We start from the raw sequence: 9,052 nt of genomic DNA on the forward strand, positions 1-9,052 counted from the left end.
GAAAACACACACACACACACACACACACACCACACACACAACACACACACAAACTTTCAGCAAAGAAAAGTCCTGGACCAGATAGCTTCACCGGTACATTTTACCGAACATTCAAAGAAGAACTAACACCTATCCTCCTCAAATAATTCCAAAAAAATTCAAGAGAAGGGAGGCTTCCAAACTCTTTTTATAATGTCAGCATTATCCTAATTCCAAATCAGATAAAGACACTACAAAGAAAGAGAATTACAGGCTAATATCCCTGATGAACATAGATGCTAAAATCCTCAACAATATATTAGCAAACCAGATCAATCAATACATTACAAAGATCATACATCATGACCAAGTAGGATTTATTCCATGATTGCAAAGCTAGTACAATATCTGCAAATCAATAAATGTGATATATCACATAAAAGGAAAGGTAAAAATCACACGATCACGTCAGTAGATTCAGAAAATGCATATGATAAAATCCAGCACCCATTTATGATAAAAATACTCATGTAGGAATAGAGGGGTTGTACCTCAACATAATAACATATATGAAAAACCTACAGCCATTATCATGCTCACTGTCCCAAAACTGAATGCATTTACCTTATGATCAGAAACAAGATGGGGATGTCATCTTTCACCACTCTTATTCAACTGGAAGTCCTAGCTATAGTGATAAGGCAAGAAGAAATAAAAGGAATCCAAACTGGAAAGGAGAAAGTAAAACTGTCATTATTCACAGATGACATAATATTGTTCATAGAAAATCCTAAAGTCTCCACCAAAAAACTACTGGATCTAATAAATTTGGCAAAGTAGCAGGATACAAATTATCTAGAAATCAGTGGCATTTTAATACACCAATAACAAACTATCAGAAAGAGAAACTAAGAAAATAATCCCATTTACCATTACAACAGACAAAATTAAGATATTAGGAATAAAGTTAACCAAGGACATAAGAGACCTGTACTTAGAAAACTACAGAACATGGAAAAAAAGAGATAAAGGAATATATAAACAAGTGGAAGAATATACCATATTCATGGATTGGTAGAATTAGCATCATCAAAATGTCTATAAACCCAAAGCTTCTATAGATTCAATGCAACCCCTATTAAAATAACAATGTCATATTCCACAGATCTAGAACAAACATTCCAAAAATTTATAGGGAACCAAAAAAGACCCTGAATAGTCCCAGCAATCTTGAGATGCAGAACAAAGTTGGGCAGAATCACACTGCTGGATATAAAACTATACTACAAAGCCACTGTAATCAAAACAGTCTGGTACTGACATAATAACAGGCATATACCAGTAGATCAATGAAACAGAACAGAAAACCAAGAAATCAACCCAAACCTTTCTGGTCAATTAATATTTGACAAAGGAAGTAAGAGCATACATTGGAGTAAAGACAGTCTCTTCAATAAATGGTGTTGGGAAAATTGGACAGATACATGCAAAAAAAAATGCAACTAGACTACCAACTTACACCATACAGAAGAATAAACTCAAAATGGATTAAGAACTTAAATATATTAGTAAGTCATCAAACCATAAAAATCCTAGAAGGAAACAGAGGCAGTAAAATCGCAGACATCTCTCACAGCCATATTTTTGCCCATATGTTTCAGAGGGCAAGGAAAACACAGGAAAAAATAAACAAATGGGACCATATCACATCAAAAAGTTTTTGCATAGCAAAAGAAACCATCAACAAAACAAAAAGGGATCTCATACTATGGGAGAATATATTCACCAATGATTCATCAGTTAAGGAGTTAATCTCCAAACTATATAAAGAACTTATACAACTCAACACCAGGAAGACATACAATTCAATAAAAAAATTGGCAAAGGACCTGAATAGACACTTCTGCAAAGAGGACATACAGATGGCCAATAGACAAATGAAAGCATGCTCAATGTCACTAATATGCAGGGAGATGCAAATTTATCTCCTCACACCTGTTGGAATGGCTACTATCAATAAATCAACAAACAATAAGTTCTGGTGAGGATGTGGAGTAAGGGAACCCTAGTACACTATTTGTGGGAATGCAGATTGGTGCAGCCACTGTGGAAAACAGTACAGAGTTATATACCCCCCAAAATTAAAAATGGAACTGCCTTATGACCCAGTGAGTCCACTTCTGGGAATATATTCAAAGAAACCCAAAACATTAATTCGAAATAATATATGCACCCCTATGTTCATTGCAGCATTATCTACAACTAGAGGCCCGACGAATGAAATTTATGCACAGGTATGGTCCCTAGGCCTGGCCTGAGATCAGCGCCATCTTCCCTGGCAGCCAGCAGTCTGCCCTGACCCCCACTGCTGCCCACCCTTGGTTCCCCATTTGCCATTGGGCAATTAGAGCCTATGGCCAGGGGGAAGGGACCGAGAGGTTGGCCAGCAGGGCCTGATAAGGCTAACAGGGTCTGCAGGCTGGGGGCAGCTCCTGCATTAAGCATCTGCTCCCTAGTGGTAAGTGCACATCATAGCGATGAGTCGATTTGCATATTACCCTTTTATTATATACTAGAGGCCCGGTGCACAAAAATTTGTGCACTCGGGGGGGTCCCTCAGCCCAGCCTGTGCCCTCTGGCAGTCTGGGACCCCTTGGGGGATGATGACCTGCTGGCTTAGGCCTGCTCCCCAGGGGAATGGGCCTAAGCTGGCAGTCAGACATCCCTCTGACAGCCCGGGAGCCCTCGGGGGATGTCCACTTGCCAGCAGGGTGCAGGCCTAAGCTGCAGTCGGACATCCTTAGCGCTGCTGAGGAGGCAGGAGAGGCTCCTGCCATCACCGCTGTACTGGCAGCTGTCAGCCTGGCTTGTGGCTGAGCAGAGCTCCCCCTGTGGGAGCGCACTGACCACCAGGGGGCAGCTCCTGCATTGAGCATCTGCCCCCTGGTGGTCAGTGTGTGTCATAGTGACCAGTCATTCCCAGTCTTTCTGCTGTTAGGGTCAATTTGCATATTACCCTTTTATTATATAGGAGTGCCTGGCCAGCCTAGGTGAGGGGCTGATGGGTGTTTGCAGGCTGGTCACACACCTTCAAGGTGTGTGTTGCGGGGGGTCCCGCTGGACCTTGGGGAATGAGTGCCTGCACTCAGCACTTCTGAGGCAAGAACTGAACAGAACACTCACCAGGCACCAGGCTTCGGCACCTTCCTCTCCAAGACAAGGGGCTAGAGATAGGACAGGAGAGGCCACGCTCAGACTGTCCTGCTGGAGGGCAACACGGATGCCACAGCCCAGAGTCTGGTTGTTGCCGAAGCTGAGGGATTGGTCACAGAAGGCAGGTTCTGGCCCCTGATCTCTCTCCGCTCCACTCGGGCTTTGGGTACTACTAGCCTGTCGAGGTGCATTCCACCCAGACACCTTCATCCTGATCACCTCGCACTCAGACTGTGAGCTTCCAGTCACCCCTGCAGGGAAACACACCCAGTCTCCAACCTCTGCAGCGGCCCTGCTTCCATCAGAAAGATTAAGATCTTGAGAATTTTCAATAGGTTTCAGGGATTTTTTGCAAACTGCCTACCTTGTGTAATATTTACCCCCCAAATATATTACCCCATTCCTAGAAAAATAGGACAAAAACAGCAAAGGCCCAGGAAGATTAAATTTCTTTGCTATGTTGCAAAATTAGTACGTATGGGCGTTGAATACAGGTTTACTGACTTCAAACATGAGCTCTGGATCACCAGGGAGCCTTTTCCCACAACCCTCACACTCTCCTCTCTTTCTCTCTGTCGCTGCCTCTTCCTTTATCTCTCTATGGGTATGTCTTTTTGTCTCGGTCTCTCTCTCCCTCTCTTTGTCTTTCTGTTTCTGTCTTTCTCTGTCTTCCTGTGTCTGTCTCCCTTATTGGTCTGTTTGTGTCTCTATTTCTCAGTCTCTCTTTCTGTCTCTCTGCCTCCCCTTTATCTCTCTGTCACTCTCTTTATCTCTTTCTGTTTTTCTGTTTCTATTTTTCTGTTTACCTCTGTCTGTCGGTGTCTCTGTCTCTTTCTCTCTGTCTCTCCCTACCTCTCTCTCTCTCCCTTCCTGTCTTTCCATGTCAGTGGAGTAAGGGAGAGAATCAGAATTAGAAATCAAAACTGCACTTTCAGAACCACCTTTCCTGAGAAATCTGCCCATGTGAAAGCACCTGGGAATGAACTTGCCTGGAAGCACATGTGGGAAGTTTTCAGGTTTAAGAATTTCAGACCACAATGGGACAATCTGGAGTGGGGACTAAACTTTGGGGGAGAAGCTCTCCAGAAGACACAGGGCCTTGCCTTGCCTGCCACCCTTAGTCATAGTGTGGCCTCCTCTGACACGGCACCACCTTTGAAGTGGCAGTGGAACATCCATGATCAAAAGCATTGACATCATGTATCCTCACCATGGCTTGGCCCTGAGCCAGCCCCACCCTCATGAAATCATCCTTTCCTGCTGGTGCTCTATCTGCTCCTCCTGCACATCCTCCCCTTTCTGGAACATGCCCCTCTGGGGAGGGCTGGTCCCTGTACCACCACAACTTCACGTCCTTGGCACTGATGTTGAGGGCTGGGGGCATGGGTAGCTCCATGTCTTCCCTCACCATCACCCGAAAAGGCTCTGCAGGCCCGGAGGTGGTGAAATCGGCTTCCACTTATGGAGTAGATCCGAAAGAACTAGCAAGGCCAGGTGGGAGGGGCCAGAGGCTTTCCCACCCATGCCCATGCCCATGGTCCTCTTGGAAAGACTCCTTGGATCTTTAGTCCACATGGGAAGGTGTCAGCTCAGCTCCCTCTCCTTGTACTGGGCCATCCTCCTAAGGTGGGGAATGGGGGGCTCTTAGCATTTCTATAGATGAGGTTGGACAGGAGCTGCAAGAGGACAATGGTGATGGAAAACCTGGGCAGAGGGGCCTCTTGACCATGAGTCTTTTTTATCCCTGCTGGAGACAGAGAGAACTGCACCTCTGATATTGGAGACAAGGCAGGGACAGAATTAATTTCTTTACCTGTCTCTGTCTCTCTGTCTTTGTCTTGCTGTTTCTCTGTCCATATCTCCTTGTCTTATCTGTCACTCTGTCTCTATTTCTGACTCTCTTTCTGTCTCTCTGTCTGTATCTCTAGCTTTCTCTCTCTCTTTCTGTCTCCATCTTTTCCTTTCTGTCTTGCTGAGAGACAAGGAACCACTAGGAGACTAACAGGAGTGAAGAAAAAATGACCTTGGAAAAGAAAGGTCATTTTTAACCATCTCAGTCCCTCCCACTCCCTAACAAGTTAGTAATTCCAAAGACAGAAAAACAAAAACTGCCGTCTACTCTTGTGTTGCCTGCTCATGGATCACATCCTTTTTATCATCATCCGTCTGTAGAATTCCACGGACACTTCCCCCAGTGTGAAGGGGCTTCATTTCCTTACCTACCATGTTCTGTCCTGAAGCACAAGCACACTGGGAGGAAAAACTCAAAGTTTGATCATGAGAATCCAAGGTCAGAATTTTATGAGCCTCCTAAGTCCATCTCTTTTCCTTTCTCTACAAGAGGGCTTTTACAGCTGGAGGAGGGGGTAACACAAACCCTGGGGCCAAGACACTCTGTCAGCTTTTTAAAAAAATATATATTTTATTGATTTTTTACAGAGAGGAAGGGAGAGGGATAGAGAGTTAGAAACATCGATGAGAGAGAAACATCGATCAGCTGCCTCTTGCACACTCCCTACTGGGGATGTGCCCACAACCAAGGTACATGCCCTTGACCGGAATCGCACCTGGGACCCTTGAGTCCGCAGGCCGACGCTCTATCCACTGAACCAAACCGGCTAGGGCACTGTAAACTTTATTACTTATTGTGAACTCAGTTTAAGAGCAAGTGCTCTGAAACACTTCTGCTTCCCTGGGTGTTCCCACCTGGCACTCAAGGATGGGGAGAAAGTGGAGAAAGAAAAGATGTAGAGATGCCCGACAATAAAAAAATACCCACCAGAGTCCAGCTGCAGGTTTCCAAGGGAAATTCTGGTGGCATTGAGGGGGTCAACTAAGTTCTCTGCAAGTTTCAGGTGAGGTGAAAAACAAGCAAACTGTCTACATGTGAAGCGGCTTAGAAATCCAATGTAAACAGCTGGGTTCCCCAGTTTCTGTGAAATCCTCTTATTACTATTTTCTTGGCAAAAATAAGCAATTATGCCTTTTTTTTTGCAATTGCAACAGAAAAAAAAGAGGGTTTTCTAAAGGGTGTGATCAACAGAACTGAGCACATTGAAGAGCATGACCCTGGTAGCACAAGATAAGGGGAGAGACAGAGACCAAATGAGGTAGCCCATGGAAGGATGGAGGCTAAGGATGGTGCCCCAAGCCCCAAGGAGGAGCCATGGACCTCAAGACCCAGGATCCAGGCCAAGGGCACAAGCTGGGGGCTTCAGATAAAGTTTTTCCATTATCAGAAGACCTCCAGTCCTGCTCAAACTGGGCCTAGATCCTTCAGGAAAGTGTTTCATGTTCAGGTAGAAATTGACCAAATTCTGTCATTTCCCTGCAGACTCCTGTGTTGAAATCAGGTAACCGCTTTCTCTATCCCCAGGGCCTTGGCAATCTGTCCGGACTGAGAGCCTGACTTGGGCTGAGCTCAGAACATCTCAGTTTTCCTGAGTAAAATGCTTGGTTGAACCTTGTTCCTGTGTATTTTTCTTTCTTGTTGACACAAAAGTCTGGATTTTTTCAGAAGAGTTTTGATGGGGAAAAGGCTACAGGGAAGAGCTGCATTGCCTTCTTGGAGTTGGGTGTTTAATTCAGCAGAGTGTTATAGACTCAAGGTTTGTGTCCTCATCCCAGATTCAGTGCTCACACGGGGACTAATGCTGCCAAAATCAACCCCAAATTCTCTTCTGCATTTCTCCCTGGGGGAGTGAAGTTTTGGTAAGCCAGCCATCCCCCTCTTAGATATAAACATGAATTATAAGCAGGATTATCCCTGCTCTTCATTTTCCTCTTCCTATGTGTAGCTTTAACCAGATAATGACACCACCTAAAACTCAGTTTGGGTGCACTTATGAGCCAGGAAGGAGGACTGAGACTTTAACAACTGGTGAAGCAGTTTCAATCGTGATAGAAGAGAACATGATGCTTGCCTAGGAGAAGCAACGGCCAAGTGAATCCTGAAGGAGGTGTGGGCTCCCCACAAAAGGCATTCACCTGGATGAGTGGTCCTTACTGGGCATGAGCTCATGTGTGGCCCAGAGCCTTTTTCCTGGGCAGTGGGAGCTACCAGAGACACTTGCCCCAATGTCCGCTGGGGCAGTGTTGAAACTGAGATGGGGGACGAGCTCCCTTGAAAATGCAAATGGAGAAATAAATGGCAGCCAAATAGGCAGATCTGTTGTGCTCCTCGTCCCAGGGCCGGAGTGGAAATACAACTAAATTGGAGAACATTCACCTGGAATTACCAACTGAGGTCCAGCTGAGGAGGAGACTTATATCAAGGAAGGACAGAAAACACTTGGAAACTAGTAGGAAGGGCAAGGTCATGAAAGGAGCTGACCCAGGTTCCAAGGGCAGCAGGCCAGCAGGCCAAGAGAGGAGGTAGCGCTGGGCTACAGGAGGGTCTGTTCTCTCAGAACATAGAGGCCCAAACCAAGGCTGAGCTCCACAGCACGGAGCACCAGAGCTGAGACCCATGGCCCATGTAACATCCAGCGGTGAAAGGTGGCAGGGCTGGCTGGCAGAGTCTGGAGCTGGCAGACCGACGGAGAGAAAGCCACAGTGGGTGTTTTTGTGTGTGTGTTTGTTTTGCCCAGAGCACAGGAGTTTTCATTTGAAACTACTCCCCCGAAGCTTTGGTGCAGGGAGGGAACCGTGGACTTGAGGTGCCTAAGGAGAGGCTGGGGTGGGAAGCATTGTGGGGAGACTTGGAAAAACAGAAGCCAGGAGCATTTGATAGTAGGCCCCCAAACCAAAATGGCCATTTTTCCTGAGAGGAGCTAGCAAGCTGCTCTTGGCAGCCACAGGGCAGGTAAAGAAAAAAACCTGCCCTAGGTGATACAGCCCAGCCCACCCGCAGGAGCCCTGCACGCCACACCCTGCATTTTGAGCTTTTCAGAGGAAACAACGGCATGTTAGAAGTAAGGTGAGCCCTCCTAAGGCAGGGGTCCTGGTAGAACACAAAACACACTCGGGAGCCAGGCAGCAAGGCAAACATCTTTACTTCTACGAAGAAGGGTGCACACACATGGTCCGGAAGTGGGTGCACACGGAGCAGGTGGTCTGCTCAGCTTTATAATCCCTGACGCTCGTGACCTGTCCTTTGCTCTTGACTGGAGCTCAGGCTCACGGTCTTTTGCGATTGGCTAATTCAAAGGGAGGGGTTGGCCTTTGCTGTTTCAAGATGGTGGCTCCCAGGGGAGCTGCAAGCCATGCGGCCAACATGGGGGCTGTTTAAACTGCTCTTTGACAGAACAGATGACTTGTTTATTCTCACAGGCGGAGGCCAAACTTACAGGTTTGAACAGTCTCAAGGAGCCTCAGTGACTGGATTGGGGAAGGGCCATCTGCCCCACTATCCTGGGAACCATCTGATATTTTCCCTGCACAGGAGAGCTGATAGGTCCCAGCCAACCCCATTTGTCTCCATTCAAGGATCTCTGTCCAGCCCAGAGCAGAGTAATATTTTGGGCCACTTGCAGAGTAGCCCTGGGACAGGGAAACACACCAACCACATTCCCTGAGACCCAATAGCACCTTCTCTACCTAAAGCTCTTTCAGAAACAGACTTTGAGTGATTAAGATTGACAGCTGACTAACAGGCAAAGATGGGCAGAAGTGGAGCCTGGAGAACCAGGGGAAGTTTGCTGACCCAGCCCTGGCCCCACACTGCTAACAAACCTGCTTTAAAGGGCAGATTGTCCCCTCCCGCTCACAGTGAAGTCCTGTGGAGACACACAAATGGTGGGTCAGTGGGTCGCTTGGAGCTTTAAGCAGGTTGCTGAAAGCCAAAGGGCAGTGCCTGACAGTGGTTGGCACCTAATACCTCACAGGAAGCCCAGAATTGGCAGGCAGAACAGAAGAGTTG

The sequence above is a fragment of the Myotis brandtii genome, unplaced genomic scaffold (genome assembly GCF_000412655.1).
Source record: "Myotis brandtii unplaced genomic scaffold, ASM41265v1 scaffold193, whole genome shotgun sequence".
NCBI lineage: Eukaryota > Metazoa > Chordata > Mammalia > Chiroptera > Vespertilionidae > Myotis > Myotis brandtii.